Source organism: Macaca fascicularis, chromosome 12, assembly GCF_037993035.2.
Source record: "Macaca fascicularis isolate 582-1 chromosome 12, T2T-MFA8v1.1".
Classification (NCBI taxonomy): Eukaryota; Metazoa; Chordata; class Mammalia; order Primates; family Cercopithecidae; genus Macaca; species Macaca fascicularis.
The window spans coordinates 6,922,865-6,940,406 of record NC_088386.1 but is presented as its reverse complement, the minus strand read 5'-3'; the positions used below and the strand labels follow the sequence as shown (position 1 = coordinate 6,940,406).

The 17,542-nt window shown below is 38.9% G+C and overlaps 1 protein-coding gene across 1 annotated transcript in view; it reads left to right on the top strand.

Moving 5' to 3' along the window:
• The window catches only part of CNTNAP5 (contactin associated protein family member 5), an 860,931-nt gene that overhangs the window by 754,065 nt on the left and 89,324 nt on the right, over positions 1-17,542 (top strand). The window lies entirely within an intron of this gene.

Here is a 17,542-nt window from a genome sequence, read left to right as displayed (position 1 = left end):
TGTAGTTTTGGTTTCTATTTTCTTTCTGGGCTGTCGTCTAGGCTCTGCTCCCACCTCCTAGAGACCACGGAAGTTCCTTGTGGCACTCCCTATTGACCTTGCAGCTTACCTTTTTTTTTTTTTTTTTTTTTTTTTTGAGACACAGTCTTTGCTCTTGTTGCCCGGGCTGGAGTACAATGGCACAATCTCAGCTCACTGCAACCTCCGCCTCTGGGGTTCAAGTGATTCTCCTGCCTAAGCCTCCTGAGTAGCTGGGATTACAGGTGTCCGCTGCCACACCTGGCTAATTTTTGTATTTTTAGTAGAGAAGAGGTTTCACCATTTGGTCAGGCTGGTCTTGAACTCCTGACCTCAGGTGATACACCCGCCTCAGTCTCCCAAAGTGCTGGGATTACAAGCCTGAGCCACCATGCATGGCTGCAACTTGCTTTTTTAAGCCAGCAAAAGCAAGCAAATATATATATATATATGTGTGTGTGTGTGTGTGTATGGATCTTTTAATGTAATTGCAGGGAGGATATTCTATCACTTTTGCAATGTAATGTAGCCTTATCATGCGAATGATATCACATCATCATTGCCATATTCTTTTTTTTTTTAATTTATTTATTATTATTATACTTTAAGTTGTAGGGTACATGTGCATAACGTGCAGGTTTGTTACATATGTATACTTGTGCCATGTTGGTGTGCTGCACCCATCAACTCGTCATTTACATCAGGTATAACTCCCAATGCAATCCCTCTCCCCTCCCCCCTCCCCCCTCCCCATGATAGGCCCCGGTGTGTGATGTTCCCCTTCCTGAGTCCAAGTGATCTCATTGTTCAGTTCCCACCTATGAGTGAGAACATGCAGTGTTCGGTTTTCTGTTCTTGTGATAGTTTGCTAAGAATGATGGTTTCCAGCTGCATCCATGTCCCTACAAAGGACACAAACTCATCCTTTTTTATGGCTGCATAGTATTCCATGGTGTATATGTGCCACATTTTCTTAATCCAATCTGTCACTGATGGACATTTGGGTTGATTCCAAGTCTTTGCTATTGTGAATAGTGCTGCAATAAACATACGTGTGCATGTGTCTTTATAGCAGCATAATTTACAATCCTTTGGGTATATACCCAGTAATGGGATGGCTGGGTCATATGGTACATCTAGTTCTAGATCCTTGAGGAATCGCCATACTGTTTTCCATAATGGTTGAACTAGTTTACAATCCCACCAACAGTGTAAAAGTGTTCCTATTTCTCCACATCCTCTCCAGCATCTGTTGTTTCCTGACTTTTTAATGATCGCCATTCTAACTGGTGTGAGATGGTATCTCATTGTGGTTTTGATTTGCATTTCTCTGATGGCCAGTGATGATGAGCATTTTTTCATGTGTCTGTTGGCTGTATGAATGTCTTCTTTTGAGAAATGTCTGTTCATATCCTTTGCCCACTTTTTGATGGGGTTGTTTGTTTTTTTCTTGTAAATTTGTTTGAGTTCTTTGTAGGTTCTGGATATTAGCCCTTTGTCAGATGAGTAGATTGCAAAAATTTTCTCCCATTCTGTAGGTTGCCTGTTCACTCTGATGGTAGTGTCTTTTGCTGTGCAGAAGCTCTTTAGTTTAATGAGATCCCATTTGTCAATTTTGGCTTTTGCTGCCATTGCTTTTGGTGTTTTAGACATGAAGTCTTTGCCCATGCCTATGTCCTGAATGGTACTACCTAGGTTTTCCTCTAGGATTTTTATGGTATTAGGTCTAACATTTAAGTCTCTAATCCATCTTGAATTAATTTTCGTATAAGGAGTAAGGAAAGGATCCAGTTTCAGCTTTCTACTTATGGCTAGCCAATTTTCCCAGCACCATTGATTAAATAGGGAATCCTTTCCCCATTTCTTGTTTCTCTCAGGTTTGTCAAAGATCAGATGGCTGTACATCGTTGCCATATTCTATTTGTTTAAAGCAAGTCATGAGTCTCAACTACACTCAGAAGTTGGGGTTCTATGTGGGGTGTAAACATGAGGGCCACCCTAGGGTGTTTCTCCCACATAAATAGTCCTTCTTATTATTAAAAACCAGATACTCATATATTCGCTCTAAGCAGCAAGAATGAATGACTTATATTAGCACTAATCAAAATTGATAAATCTCACAAAGTTAATGTTGAAAAAAACAGACCTAAGAAAGGCACATTCTCTATACATTCATTTTATATAAATTTTTAAAACATGCTAGATTAATCTGTGCTATTAGAATACTGTTAACTTTGTGGGTAGGGAGAATAAGGGAATGTGAGGGGATTTATATGGTGATAGAATGTTCTGTCTCCTAAACTAGATGCATTCCATTTGTAAAGTGTATGAAGCATGGAGTTTTATATTTATGTGCACTTTTATAGACATAAGTACAATTATTCCTTATACTTCAAAAAAAAAAAGTAACACAACACAAAACAAAACAAAAGCACTGAGTTAACTTAGATTAGATGCTTAATTTCTCTGGCTCTCATTTTTCTACTCTATACCATGAGGTTGGTCTTGATGATGTTTAAGTCTATTCTAACAGATGATAGCTAGAGTTGTATAAAGTCTTGAGAGGCTATAAAACTCATTGGATGATTGTGAAGAGCTCAGGATTAATCGTGTCCCAGCACAGTTCTTACTAGAGGATAAAATTATTCAGTTACACATCTTTCCATGTACAAATGGTGTGACTTGGGGAAGTTACATAAACCCCAGTGCACTTTTGTTTTCCTGAGGCCTTATGCAGCTCAAAAAATATCTATACTCCACTAATTTGGCAACTTCTTTGGATCAGGCAACTGTGGTATAACCAGGGTGGAGAGCAGGCAGTGGTGGAGGATTCTGGCCTGGGGGTAGACAAAAAGGAGGTGCATTGCAGAGAATTTTAAAACAATAATAAAACTGAGTGCAAAGTCTTGTGTTACCACCGTATAACTGCCTTTGTAGACAATGTTAGCCACCAACACGTTCTCACACACTGCAGCGGACAGTTCCACCACTGCCCCATGTTTTCACTTGGCAATCGTGCTAAAATCATATAAAGCACTGGCTGCAGATATAGCTAAGATGTGACACTCTATGCTGAGACATGTGACATAGAAACTGAGGAATGTGTGCGCATCCACCTAACACCGTGTTCACGCCAAGACCCTCTTCAAAGATAAGTCTGGATATTCAGAAACATACTATGTTTTAGCCTCACTTGTCCCTCAGCTTCCTCCTCCAAGCCCCACTGAGCAACCATGATCCCTGGAAGTATTAGGTAACTGGCTCACAGAGATGCTTGCTTGAGGCCAAGGGTTCAAGACCAGCCTGGGAAACCAAGAGAGACCCCCACCTTTACAAAAATAAAAATAAAATAAGGTTGGCATGGTGGTAGGTGACTATAGGTAGTCCCAGCTACTTGGGAGGCTGAGGTGAGAGGATCACTTGAGCTCAAGAGTTGGGTGCATGGCTACAGTGAGCTATAATTGCACTACTGCACTCCATTCTGGGCAACAGTATGAGAACCTATCTCTTAAAAATAATACATCTCCAATTTAGTACCTGTTGATTATCCCTTCACTTGTAGCTTCAAGAAAAATTCTGAATCCAAGCACTGCTGACCACCTCACCCCTGCAGGCTGCATGCTCCTGCCATCTCCCTCCCTACTTTCCACTCCATCCCCCTCCTGTAGCCACAAGCCTCCTCCTAAGCCTCCTGTCCTCTCCTCTGGACTGCAGTAGTCTCTTCTCCATAGGGCATCCAGAGCTATCGATTCACAACATGAGAAACCAACTGCATTTCTCCTCTTCTCAAACCTGGATCTAGTAGGCAGTACCCAATCTGGCCCCTGAACTTGATCCCAGACTTTTTACACCTACTGTCATAGACCTGAACTCATCGACCTCATTATTTCTAGAATGTGCCCAGCAGGCCACTATTTAGGGTTTTACACTAACTTTCTCTATCTGCAAACCCATTTAGCTCAGTTTCGTGTAGACCCCTGTAAATGTCACCTTGTCTGACAGTCTTTCCCTGACCACAGGCTGCCATGTGAGGAACCCAAGGAGTGGGGTTTATAGAAAACATGCCGTCTCCAAGTCAGCCCCAACCTTCACTCTTTGCCTTCTACTCAGCTTGGTGTTTCTTCATCGGCCTCTTATATGAAATTACATTCTTTATTTATTTGTTTTTTGCCTGTCATCCAAACCTTAATGTAAACTTTGGAGGGCACAGATGTTGTCCTTTGTAGCTAGGATGGAGTTTAGCACAGAGTAGATATTCACTAAGGTATTCAGTTGACTGAATGATTGAAAGTCTGGTTTAGCTTTTACATTAGTCATATTGAATTTTCACTACCACTTAGGGCTTCTATTTCTGTTTGGTAAAATTTTTCCAGCAAATAACATGGCAGTATGGATTGATTTGATACCATGACCTGAGCTTTGTTGGGAATTTTAATCATCTGTCACCAGAATTTCATCAAAATGTTCTTATAAAAAATGAGTAGGCCGGGCGCGGTGGCTCAAGCCTGTAATCCCAGCACTTTGGGAGGCCGAGACGGGCGGATCACGAGGTCAGGAGATCGAGACCATCCTGGCTAACACGGTGAAACCCTGTCTCTACTAAAAATACAAAAAACTAGCCGGGCGAGGTGGCGGCGCCTGTAGTCCCAGGTACTCGGGAGGCTGAGACAGGAGAATGGCATAAACCCGGGAGGCGGAGCTTGCAGTGAGCTAAGATCCGGCCACTGCACTCCAGCCCGGGCAACAGAGCCAGACTCCGTCTCAAAAAAAAAAAAAAATTGAGTAAACAACTGGTGATGCTGTTAATGCAGCACCTACATGAAAGCAACATTCAGGCCATGCGAAATTAACATTATCTTCAAATAATAGTTGGTCAGTGGAGCCTGCTGGGCTGAGATGTGTTTGAATGATTTCATCCTCTAGCTTCAGGGCTGAAATTAAGAACCAGGTTAGACAACTCCAAGTTAAAGGAAAGAAACAAGAGCAGAAGGGAAAGGAGGTTCAGGAAGCCAGAATAACAAAAGTGTAAGAAAAAATAGACATTGAGAAATAGAGAGTCTGGGACAAAAGAATAAAAGTGGAGAAAATATCCAGGCCTTGATGCCATATGTCCCTCAGGCTTTCCCATCAGCTGCACAGTTACTGTGTGTCTCTTTCTTGAAGTTTCTTCTCTTGGCCCCCATGCTTTCCTCATGTAGGCTCTGCCTTACTTCCTGTCCCAGCATTTTAGCCTGGTTGGTGCAATTGCATATCAACTTAAGGCCCTAAAGTCACACAGCTATTTGATTTGCAGAACAACATGTAAGGGAGAAGATTCTCTCCCTTACAGAAATGGGATAGACCTGGACAAACAAATAGAACTTCCATGAGTGTGCATTGTTCTTTCTTTCCTTACTCTAGTCTTACTGCATACCCAGAGTTAAGCTGTTATCTATTATAACTTAAAACCTTTAGTCCAACTTTTTGTTTGCCCGGAAGGTAGATGTGATTTCAAACATTTGAGGCATTTTGAAAGTCTCAGAATATTAGGAGACTGTATCATTATAATAATTGGGGATTGAATCCATTTACAGTGTATGTCCGAGTACTACTGGTCCATTCTATCACACATTGGGAGAATGATGGTTTTCCACTCCATAATGATATCTAAACCACAATTTGATCAGTAACCCACAAGGAAGGACCTGCTCTCCCTCTCCAGTTGCTTCCTAATCCCACTCCTCAGATGAGGTGTGAAGGAAGGGGGAAAAAGAAAAGTAAAAATGCAGTGAATTTAGAAGAAATAGAAGAAGGAAATGACACAAAGGGGAGGGAGAAAGAAAGCAAAAGAGAAGCAAACATTAAATAGGTACGATCCAAAAATCCTATCAGTGGAATTTTTGAGTTGATGGGCTTCTCCTTTTAATCTTTTCTAATCCTCTCTTAAATATGGTAGTCCCTCATATTTATTCAACACATCGTTATGTGCATTATCTCTTTGGATCTGTATATCATGCCTGTATTAATCTGATTTGCTGTCATAGCTGACAAATCTCAAATCTCAGTAGCTTGTAATAGCGTTAAATGCCACTTACTTTCACATTATATCCCACTGGCTGTGGTTAGCTTCTGTGATTTTGTTCCATGCAGTTTTTCATTCAAAGCCCCAGGTTGAAGCAATAACTCTGTTTAGGACTTTCTATTCTCAAGACAGAAGAAAAGAGTGAACAAACCTGTGGAAATATGCAGGGGTTGTCACAGTTTGTGCTCGCAGGCCCTTTTTCAAAGGAAGTCGGAGGGTTATTCCCGACGTCGCCAGGCAGGAAACCATGCAGGTCCCACAAGGCATGGCCGGTCTCATGGCCATAAGCCAGGGTGTGTAATTACCTTTTACAGGAAAAGTAAATATGTATCTGGGAACAATAATACAACCTACCTTAATACCACAGTAAGTTAATAAAGCTTGTGGGCCCACTCTACTTATAGATAAGAAAACAGAAGGACAGAAAACTAAGGAGAAAAGAGCCTGACCTACATCTCAGGTTATGTAATTTCCAGATCATTGATTCAGCCTTTCCATCCACCTTCTTTCCCTCCCCTACCTTCATTTTCTTTTACACTAAGGGAGCACCGCTCGAAGTGCAGCAGGCACCAGAATCACCTGGAAGACTCCTTGAAACACAGATGACTGGAACCCATTCTCAGAATTTCTGATTTGTTATGTCTGGCATAGGGCTTTCAAAAAAAGTTTTCTTTTTAAACAAGTTCCTGGCTAGTGTTGAGGGTGTTGATCCTGGGACCACACTTTGAAAACCACTGCTTTAAGGGCCAGCTCCAGAGCAGAGTGCAATGGACAACTATTCCAATGAGCTATTTTTTTAGGCTTTTTGTAGAACAAGTGAACAGTGACTTCGATGAATTCTTTCTATGACTTTAACAGCTCCTCTCTGGATCTTGGGAGAGGCGATAGAGGCCCCATAGTAGTAGCTCTTCAAATGTGGTCTCGTGACCTACAGTACCAGCATTGCCTGGGAATTTGTTGGAAATGCACATCATTGGCTCTGCTCCAGAGCTACTGACTCCCGATTTCTGGGGATGGGGCCAAGCCCTCTGTGTTTTACACAGTCCTCCAGATGATTCTGATGTATGCTCAATTTTGAGAAATGTGGTTTGGTCCTACAGACACCCCTGTGGCCACGCTGCAACACCATAGTGAGGTCTTCAGGACTTGTCTGCTGCATGCCTGCTGCTTGCTAGAAATGAAAGCTCTCAGCTCCAACCCTGTATTTACTGACTGGTCTTCATGTTGTGGGACCTCTTCTTGCAGAGCACCTGGTCTCTGTCGCATTACCCAGCCATTTAGTCCATTTATTACAACTGACTATCTGCTTGACTTTCAATTATAATTTTACCCCTGAATGATTCTTGGTTCTATGCTCTGTGGCCTCAGGACTTATCTTCCTGCTCATTTCCCTCGCCAATATTAGAACCTTACTCCAGCTGTAGCTTATTAGCCCTCTTGGAAGGGGGTTTGGTGTGGGGATGCTTAGACAGGGTTGGTGTGAGAGCCTCTATTTCTGATGATTTGTAATTTTCCATTAAAATTCTTCGCCTTCCTTCATTACAACCTTGTCTTACTTAACTCTTCCCCTCATTCTTTGAGACTAGCTTTATGGACAATTTTAACCAGTGTATTAAGCAAATAATTACAGTCATACTATTGTGTATTTATGAAACACAAATCATCTAATGGGCTGATTGCCTTTGCATGAGTTGTTCATGAGAAAACACGATGCAATTACCAGTCTCCTTCCAGCAAGATGTACTGTTGCCATTTTTAAAAAGCATTTCTACATCCAGAAGTCATTTAGTCTTTTCTTTAAATAAAGGGAAAAAAAACAAGGCTGCAGACAATGAAATGAAACAGATCGACATCTCAAATGATTTCTAGGCAAACTCTGAGTCATTTCACTTCAAATCTGTGATGTTTATACATCAAATGCAGATGTTATGTTTACTCACTGCAGAACATTCCTTGAGTCTTGGCTTGCATGGAAAACTTTCATGGGATATTCTTTTAGACAGTGTATGTCTTCCTAGCTGAGAGAAATTTTAAATAAAAAAATAAACTCGACCTTAGAGGAAATTGGTGTAGAGGCATCTGAGATTAAAATGTCAGGAGGAAGACCTTTGGGAATATGTGAATATTTCCCGAGTCCCAACTCTACCAATGTGTGCCCATCATCATTGAAATTTGGTCAGATAGAGGTTCATAAAGCATGTTTCTTGTCTTCAAAGAGCTCATAGCCTTGCAAAATACAAATAACACAGAGAAAAAAATGCAATATTTTATCATAAATGCTGTGATTAGTGCAACCAATAATTTATCACCAAAGCAGGGAAATTCTGAGAGTACAGGCATGCTAATTATTTCACTCACACAACAGGTATACTTTACAGCTGTTCCTGGCACACCATTTATATGGTCACTCTAGTTACAGTTGATACGTGCAGGTATGAAGTAGGCTTAGAACGGACCTTCCCTTGGGGGATGATTCTGGGAAAGCTACCTAAGACACCAGATCTAGTGCTTATGGAACTAATATGTTTCATTGTCCTGTTGATCTTTAGAGTCCTTCATTATATATTTACAGACTGTTGTATTGGACATTGACATCTCTTTCTAAAGTCAAACCATTATCAAATGCTTAGTCTCCTTTTCTCACCATTCACATATTTCACCTTTTCGAAGACCTTCGCCACACCAACTCCATGTCCTACTGGTTACATACTGAAAGAGTTACAGACTAAGGTTGACAAGCATCTGTGTTTAACCTTGATTTTATTGCAAACTAGCCGTAACACATTCTGCTAATCAGTAAACATCTCCAGACATGAGAAGGACATCATCAGTGTGCCTGCTCACATTGTTCTTTGGTGCCCTTATCAGTCTAAAAAGTTGTACAGGTAGACCTAAGGATGAGTCACCACTCTGACACTTAATTAGTTAGGTGACCTTAGAGAAGCCCCTGAACACATCTGAACCACAGGATGCCCATTTGCAATAGCCACAAAACCATGGAGGGCATTATATAGACTGAGCCCAGTATATGCAAAAATGCTAAGCAAGTTTCTGCTGCCAAGTAAGTATCTGGTGCATGGTGACGAGTTGCTGTCATCATTCTTACTGGTGTAGTTGTTGTCATCATTCTTACTGGTGCTGTTGTTAACTGCAACACAGGGCTGGCCATGAGTGACAGTTCTGATGTTCTTTTGTGTGTCTGTGTGTGTTTTTCTTTTTTTTTTTTTTTTTTCTGAGACAGAGTTTTACTCATCTCCCAGGTTGAAGTGTAATGGTGGGATCTTGGCTCACTTCAACCTCCGCCTCCTGGTTCAAGCGATTCTCCTTCCTCAGCCTCCCAAGTAGCTGGGATTACAGATGCATACCACCACGCCTGGCTGATTTTTGTATTTTTAGTAGAGATGAGTTTTTGCCATGTTGGCCAGGCTGGTCTTGAACTCCTGACCTCAGGTGATCTGCCCGCCTTGGCTTCCCAAAATGCTGGGATTACAGGCATGAACTACCATGCCTGGCCCTGATGTTCTTTTAGACAAGTGACCATGCTCTTTCCCAAAGCCATCTGGGAGTCATCCTTCCTTTTTACCATCTTTGCATGTTATTTTCAATTTTCATACTAACCTGCCAGAATCAGTTTGCTGCTTATTCCTCTGCTGTACTTTCAAACAGAAAATAGCATGCTTTTTGGCAGGTTCTGACTGTTTGACTAAAAGAAATAAACAAAAATCTGTGACAAAACAGTTCACTAGGATGTTTAATCCATCGTGTGCAGTAGAAAGGAGTTCATTAGCCAGAAACTCACTCTGAAGGATGCCCAAAGTTGAGTGATCAGGGGAGGCTTCACTCAGTATTGGCATCTGGTGAAGGTTAGCATGAAAAAATCTGTAGTTTGTCAATTACTTAAGTAATATCTTGTCTTAGCATGGTGATGCTCATGGCAACTCCCGTTGGTTGGTTTTGACTGCTCTTGGAATAATACTGGAGCCACTTTGGTCCCAGCTGGAAGCAGAGCACGATCAGTAGTGTCTGCCTGGGGTAGTAAAATGAGAAACAGAAGGCTTCTCTTAATGTCCTACCAGTCCTAATCCGTGAACTACTTGCAGGACTAATTCCTACAGGACTGTTACACAAGCAAAGATTTTATGCCTTATTTATTAATTTATAAATGTTCCAATCCATCTTGTACTCCTGGATTTAGCATACTCTTTCAAGCTTTCAGAAATGAAACAAAGATTAGTTGACATTCATATTCTTCTCAATCCACCCTTTTATTCCTCCTAAAAACAATAGGCTTCTATTCATATTACAAATATTTCAGCTACTTACATATTCTTAACTATTATAGAAATAAGAGAATGGTCAATGAAGAGGACAATAGAAAAATCTGATAATTATTAGATAAATTAAGATAATTGTTTTTGCTATATACATACTGAGAGTGCTTGGTAAATATACTGCACTCTGCTATGATCTATCTACACTCTATTTTCTTGTATACAAGACATAGAGTATGTATGCCTCTTACCTTTAATGAGGATAACAAATTTACTTTCTTAAAGTAATTGAAGAACAGTAGTTTACCCGTTTCCAATAGTGTTTATTTTCTAGATTTTTCTCATCTCCAACGAATACTTGCTTGTACCCAGGGATAAGTACGTTAGCACAGGGGATCTTAAAGTCCCATTTAAACTGACTCTCCCTCAAGAAGGGCCCTTATGATAACAAGACAAAGCTATGAGCAGCCACCTTAGACAGTTGACCTTGACTATAGAACACCCTTTATACTGTGGATGGAGTGAGAGTGAGTCCCTCACAAGGTGGGAAGCAGAATCTTCAGGGTGAGAAATGAACGCATCCTAATGGCACTTTCTTGCTTGGATAGGAACACATTCTTAATCAGAACAGCTTTTGAAATGGAAAACACTTGGGGGAAGGGGGGATTTTACTTTATAGCCTGGAAGGGGCTGCTTATCAAAAGTCTCTTTTTATGGAATCTGGGGAAAAGGCAGAAATCATATACTTTATTTCTGTAGAAGACTTGCTGCTGTACTACACCAGGCATTCTTGGAATTGGGGCATGATGATGACCCCATCCAGGATATCCAGGAACCTCTGAATTACATCCCATGCTTTGTATCTATTGGAATTTTCTGTGGACAGGAACCATAGCTTGTATTAGAATCTCAAAAGTGTCTATAACAGTTGAAAATCAAGAGGACTCAGGAGTTATTGTAACTCATTTTGGCTTACTTAATAAAAGTAAATTTAGGGACTGAAATATTTGTACTGGGTATGCATGTATTTTAGTATACTCTGTTTTTTTATATAACCAAAATAATTGTATAATAATGAAATTAATACATTAGCCTCAGGTGGTATTTAAAAAACCTGAATCATTTGGATTTTGAGATCTTACTACGAGAGTTATGACTACATTAATTATTAAATATCAAAAGAAGTACCTTAGTTTAAGAAATTTTATAACCATATTTCTACCATATTTGAAACCTTGCCAAAGTATTTATCTTGCTGTTTTAATTCTCATTTCTTGGGTTCCTCGTGAAGGTAAAAGTCTTGGGTGAAGGCCGGGCGCGGTGACTCATGCCTGTAATCCCAGCACTTTGGGAGGCAGAGGCGGGCAGACCATGAGGTCAGGAGATCCAGACCATCCTGACTAACACGGTGAAACCCCATCTCTATTAAAAATACAAAAAATTAGCTGGGCATGTGGCGGGCGCCTGCTGAGACAGGAGAATGGCGTGAACCCAGGAGGCAGAGCTTGCAGTGAGCCGAGTTTGCGCCACTGCACTCCAGCCTGGGCGACAGAGTTAAGACTACGTCTCAAAAAAAGAAAAAGAAAAAGAAAAAAAAAATAGTCTTGGGTGCGTTGCAGTCTTTCGTAGTGTCAGATTGGGCCCATAGAGGTTCAAATTTTGATTCAGTAGGCTGACCATTGGGAGAGTGGGATGTTAAGAAAACTCAGAGATGAGTGGGAGGTAAAGAGAGAAGGTGGGAGATAAGATGAAGTGTGGAGCTTCCAGGCCAAATTCCCAGCCCCTCCCTGGCCCCTGACCACTTTATTATGGGATGAAGCCCAAGTTTCCCTCTTCTCTCCTGTCTTGCTCCAGGGCTACACAGGCTTTGCAAAATGTGGTCTCTGGACCAACAGAAGGAACTTCACTTGTGGACTCATTAGAAATGCAAATTCTGATGCTCCCCTCCAACCCCTACCCTCTCACTTCTGCAAAATTGGAAGCTCTGGGGTAGGGCCCATGTTTCAGTATTTTAACAAACCCTCTAGGTGATCCTCCTATTTGAAAATCTACTATTATAGTCAGACACTATTTCTGAAACACCCCTGAGATAGTATCACCTGAGCAGCAGGTAAATGTGTACCTTCCCAGACCTCTTCCTGAAGATTCTGATTGATTGCATCTCTGATGAGCCCCAGAAAGGTTGATTGTCAATAAGTAAGTATCTACGCAAATTTCTTTTTCCTTTTTTTTTTTTTCCCTTGAGACAGGGTCTTGTTCTGTCACCCAGGCTGGATAACAGCAGTGCAATCAGAGCTTACTACAACTTTAACCTCCCAAGCCCAAGTGATCCTTCCATTTCAGCCTCTTGAGTAGGTAGGGCCACAGAACTGCAACACCCCACCCACCTAATATTGTTTATTATTTTTGTAGAGACAGGATCTCCCTGTGTTGATCAGGCTGGTCTCAAACTCCCGGGCTCAAGTGATCGTCTTGTCTCGGCCTCACAAAGTACTGGGATTATAGGTATGAGCCGCCGCACCTGGCTTACAAAGATTCTTATGGCTAGAAAACTTTGGCATTACCAAGCAAGCTTCTCCACCACATCCTGTGGCACACTGTGTGCTGGTGATGAGTTACACGGGTTTTCAGGATGGATTCCCCTCAAATGTCACTGACCAGGTGGGCCTGGGACAGTTAAAGTCTTTGTACTGTTCCTTTCTGAGCAGCCAAGTCAGTGCACTCCAGTGTCTCTGCAGATATGATGAGAAAAGTCATGAGATCTTCTAAATCTGATGTTTTGTCCTCCAGCATAACCTACGTGAACTGAGACAACCTTTTTCTGTCATGTTCCTTGATGAGACTTAACCCACATGACAGACAGCAGCATTTCCATCTTGAACCCTGGTATCACAGTATCTGAGGTTAGAGGAAGGAAGTGAAGATGACCATAACCCACTTACATATTTTTTTTGATTTGTAAATAAAATACCACTAGTTCAGTGTTTGTTTTGTATCATACATTTTCCTTTTTTTATTGTAATTACCAATTAAATATGATGTAGCTTTTCATAAGTAGCTCTATGTTAGGCTCGTAAACATTAATGCTTATTGTATGCCATAATAGAGTAATCCTTAAGGCAGGTGAGTTCTTTGGTCTGTGTTCTGTAGTTTCTGTGTTTTCTTCCCTCACTTCCCTTGTTGTCTGTTGTCTTGGACCAAGGCTCTTAATGTCCTGGAAACTCTTCCTTGCTGCCTCTGAATTTTCCTGTTCTGGGTAAACTGGTAGAGTAAACTGTTTCCAAATCAGCTCCAAGCTGCTCTTCTTCTGAGTTGCTCCCACTTGCACCCAGCGTACCATGGACAGGGATGTCAGCCTTGAGTGACAGGAAAAATGTTGTAATTTGACACCTGAGTCCACTACTGCTGTAACCTTGCAAGAACTATTTAATCTCTCAAAGACTTTTTCAAGGGTTGTAAAGTTTGATAATAATGTCTACTTTTTATTTTAAAAATATGGTATTAAGGATGAATGCACAGAATAACTAAAACCATGCTTTGCCATATAGTAGGTTTTCAAAATATTTGAATTCTCTTCTCTTCGTAGTCTTTTCTAAGCAGTGTTTGAATAGTTGGATTAGCCTGAGAAATGGCTTCTCTATAAGTATAAGGCAAGTATTTGCTTAACAAATGTTTACCAAGGACCTACTATGTGCCTTGCAGACCAATGCGAGTGTTGGAAAAAAAAAAAAAATCAACCACTTCCATCATTAAAGTAAGTTTTGTTCAAAAGTCTTACTGAAGACTACAGAAAATGAGGACTATAGCCCCAGAGCAGTCCTTCAGAAAAGTTGTCAGAATTCTCTGGCACAGTGTTTCAGCCCACAGCTTACATACAGCGGGTGGGGGCTCAGTAAATGCGAAATCGCATCAAACTTGCTCACAAGTTACATCAAACCAGGATCACACCAAGGTTTTGGTGTAAGAATACATCTGATCATAGATTACAAAGGCACAATCATTAATCCTATCAGATGTCATCTTATATGCAGGAAAAGGCAAGTGCTAGGGTCATTCATATTTTAAGGAATATAGTGATTCAGGCAAGAGATGTGGGGGGCCATGTGCCCTATCCTGTTTTGTCTTCAAGGTGTCTTTCTGGAGAGCTGCACATCATTCCGGAGTCAGGGGCTTGTGAAATTATGCTGGCTAGCTCAAAAAGGGCCAACAGGGCTTCTTTCCCTTTGCCATTTTGTCTCACAAGATTCCCCCTTTGATCATAAATCAACTGTCTGGTTGCATTTACAAAACCAATACTGATTGTTCCACATAGCTAAGAAGGCTCTTTACTTAGAAAGGTCAGTGATCTTCCGTTGTATTTGTGAAGAATTGGGCATATTGCATACTTTCCTATTTCTTGGATAGCAAATTTTGAATAGCTTCTATTTTTTAACTAGCATAATCTATTCTTCTTTCCTGACGTTTTCCTGCACCTAACATAACACCTCAACAGGACTATACAAGGATACTACAGATTATACATAGTGGTATATACATAATAGCATCAGTATCAGTTACAAATTAGAAATTTTAAAAAATAAAACCGTTGATAATCATGCAACAAAACGGGAACATACTTTTGCATATTTTTTCATTAATTGTACTATGTTTTTAACTTTTTTGTATCTATATTTATTATTATTTATGAAAAAATTGGAATAGAGCTTATTATAAATGTTTTTAGAGAATACTTCAAAATAATACAGTAGATAATGAAAACTTTGAATAGCCATGATTAAAATATGATGAAAGTTCCCAGTTGACAAGCACATCTAGTTATTTCTATTATATGCAGCATTCTAAGATAACTGGAATCATGACTGACAGTGCCACATCAGAAAAATCAAACTTTTATAAAGTTTATATAGTCTTTCGAATACTCACATTAATAACATTTATAAAAATATAATTTCAGAAAAGGTTTAACATAATCAAAATTATAACTGATAGCATGTTATATTTTTATGTTATATATTTTATGACATTTATAGCAATAACATATCCAAAAATAAAATGTAAAGAAGACCTAGATTATTTATCATTTGATAATATTTTCTATACAATCTACCTAATAAGTCTAATATTTTAATCAAAAAGACTAAATTTAGAATTTTGATCTTTGGGAAAACTGCAAAAGATGTCAAAAGGTTTAAAATACTTGATCAAAACAGAATCACAGGTTATCGTAAAATAATAATTATTCATTTCACTGCAGTCATAACATGGATGTAAAATACTTAATCCTTTTAAGCTCAGTTTTCCTAATTAATCAAAAACTGAATAAAGACAACACAGGAATTATCTTAATAGATTGTGAAATCTTTATTGTGTAGGCCAGCTACGAAAAACGTAAAGAAAAACCTCCTATAGTGTGCTTGCCTTTTCTTATGAAAAGCCCATTTAGATAATGGTCAAATCTGATGAAAAGAGCCCTTGAATTCAATCAGACACAGGAAGAGTGGGTCCAGGGTCATGAATGTACACTATATTATAGAGGAATGTAAACACAAAACTAGTATCTTGAGCAGAGGGAATACATGGCTTATAGTAACAATATAGGAAGTTTCCTGGTTGCACTGAACAATTCAGACATATCAAGAAAAGTCAAGGCACAGAATCAGTTATACTTGAGAAAAAAATTACTTTTCTGGACCTTCAAGATAAACATTTCAGCCTCAGGTCACAACAGCAGAGTTAGAACTGGAGAAAAACATTTACAATAACTGATGAAAATGTTGAAAGAGAGAGTTATCATCTCAGCTAAGCAATAAGTTATGTCTTTTTAAGGAGAAAAGGAACTGAAGGCAATCATGTATAATTCACAAATCAGGTGCAGTGAAATACAGCAAAAGTTAAACTTTTGAGACATAAATCTGAGAAGTTTCAAAAAGAAACTGATTTCAGAATTAAAAATCCAAACCTCTTGCAATTGCATTAAGAGCAAATCAATATTTTTAGATAACCTTATTTTTCTAACATAACTGCCAAAATTTTGTTTTGTTTTAATATATTTTAATATCAAAGCTCAATCTTTAGAAAGAGTATTATGAATAATGTTATTTCTATTATAGCCAACTTGATCACATAAAACATAACTTTCATAAATTCTCTTTTCACAACTATATCATGACTTACACAGACCATTTATGACATGCTTGGACTTTCTGGTTTGTCCAACACTTTCTGTTTTTTAAATAGCCACTCATTTTACTTTAAGACAACAATTTACCATATAAGCTTCTTTCTCATACAAGATTAATATCTTTCCTCTTGCCTTTCTTACCAAAAATACAGCATCATATCCATTCCATTCATATACATTCTTCACATCTTTCTTTCCTACTTACTGGTTCCTTTCTGTCTTGTTTCATGAATAACCTCTGAATTAGATAAAATTATCCTTTTTCTCAAAATGATGCATTTGTATGCTTTTCTTACATTTTTCATCAAAAAGACATATTTTTGCATACTTTGCATATAGAATTATATATTAAAATATTTTAAATTCTTAGTAACCTTCAATTTTAGTCAAAATCTAGGAAGCAAGATCTTGAATTGTCTTTCATATATCAGTACTTTATATATTAAAATAATTTCCTAATTTTTAGAAACATGTTTCCTTATAACAAAATTTTTCTCTCAATTGAAAATGACCCAAGTATTTAATGAGTATGTATTATTTAATTTAACATAACTTTAATATTTAAAATTACATGAAAAGTTTATTTACAAGTATTTACCTAATTTATTATTTTCAACAGGTTGCCTAGATTACTTATGAAAACTGAGAAATTAGACAAAGCTAGTCATCATTTAAATTTATTTCCAAGTTGACCATTTTTACAGCCTGTGACTATCAAGTGTTTACCTAAGTAAGAACTTTAAAATTAAATACATGAGTATTTTGATGATAGCTCAGAAAATTCAGCTGTTTTCATTAAACTAACAATATTAAAGTAGTCTTATAAAAAGAATACACACAGATCTTTCTGTTTTGGGCTGAGTTTGCAGTTTTATTACATTCTAAAACCTGCCACATTAAAATATCTAGCAGAGGAAAATATAGAACTGTCTCTTCAGTAAATCCAGGCAAAAATGTATGCTGATAATTCAGAAGACAATTTTATTTTTATTTTATCAATACTTTTTAAAT